The sequence below is a fragment of the Schistocerca americana genome, chromosome 1 (assembly GCF_021461395.2).
Source record: "Schistocerca americana isolate TAMUIC-IGC-003095 chromosome 1, iqSchAmer2.1, whole genome shotgun sequence".
NCBI classification, from domain to species: domain Eukaryota; kingdom Metazoa; phylum Arthropoda; class Insecta; order Orthoptera; family Acrididae; genus Schistocerca; species Schistocerca americana.
The window spans coordinates 997,683,487-997,685,162 of record NC_060119.1 but is presented as its reverse complement, the minus strand read 5'-3'; positions in this window follow the sequence as shown (position 1 = coordinate 997,685,162).

The following is a 1,676-nucleotide window of genomic DNA, read 5'->3' as shown; positions in this document are numbered from 1 at the left end:
ATCCTCGATTAAGCCAACAACTTTCTGGAAACCATTTATCCAACAATCAGACTTCGTTCATAAACTTGAAAATTTAAGCTCTATGCGTAAAACTTGGAAACATTTCGGGTAATATAAGTATAATAAATACAATAGCTAATTTTGATAACAGGAAGTGGCTTACAATGGCTGTCTGCATAGTACAAATTATACTTCAGTTTTGAGTTTTAGGTGTTTCATGAAAAGATAAAATGAGAAACGTTGACTTACGAGGGCAGTAACATACTGTCACCTTATATGAACAGATTACAGAGTGGATAACACATAATGAAACCAAACGAAAGATGACATCAAAAATTGCTCCATTACCATCAGTCTGAAGAATAAATACACGCATGTGCAAAAGAAAATGTGTTCCACTGCTGCATAATTAACTTGGCACTGGAACCTACTGCCAACTGCTTAATGAAAGAAGAACAATTCGAAACATTTAACCTCAAGAAGATTGTAATGTCTCACCGTTCTTATTATGTCGAGAAGATCTACTTGTCAACAAATGTAAAAGAAAGTAAAGAGTGTGCAGATTGGTCTTAATTATTTAACAACAGGCACCACATAGTCACCAGCTGCGACTGTCATTTCTCTTTGATATTAGGCTCGGCAAAACGCTCCGCGTCCAACGCTAAACGAAATCGGTGTCGCTACACCAATATTGTGCCAGCTATTAATCGCGGTAGTAATTAGAGCAGTACACGCATGTGTCATTATAGACATAGTTTTGCGAAGTAAACACCCATTTGGCGCTGCCTGAACGGTAATGGCCATTGCTGTAATTCAGTTTTGGCCATTAGTCACCACTGTGCCGTGGAATGGACTGCATGGCGTTTTGAATGTCGTCCTTGCCTTTGGCCTGTGGTGCGCTATCTGCTTTACGCTCCTGCCTCGCAGCACCGCCTAAACAGACACATCCCGTGACAAAATCCTTACGCTACCAACTGATCTGCTTGTGTCCGGCTTGCAGCACCATCACTGTCTACCTATAGTACCTATAGTCGGAGCTCAGGAAGATACGAACCGTCATTTCGTCATGCGATTTCTCTCTCCTCCTTCTAAGGGCTAAAACAGTTTTATTTAAAAATTTCATCCACATTAGTAGCTCATATGAAGGTATACGCCACATAATTTTGCTAACGTTAAGCATGCAGATAAACGAATCCTTTCGATCTCATAGGAACTGCACATTCTGGCTGGTAACATTCTTTCTTGGATAAGTAACTTATTTCCAGTAACATTACTTATAGGCATTTACTGGGTCATGATTTGAGCTATGAACTCATTCCACATATTCACTTCTATATGACACAAGGAACTCATCATTCAAGAAAGATACCACTCATATACTCTATTCCATGATGGAAAGAAGCACTCCTTTAATGTACGGCCCAATAGATAGTGCCACACTACACAATCTGCGACATACAATAACAATAGATTTATGAATCTCAGCCTCTGTTGAAAAGTTCTTTAAATTATGTAATAACAGATTTCAGTCATTGACATTCACTCCAGGTCACCTTAATTCTGTAGTAAATGCATGCGACTCACTGTCTATGTTGTACGATTTTCGTCGAACCACATCAATAAATGTTTGAAAAAAATGTCGTGGAATATAATGTTACATAACTCTCATATTTCAA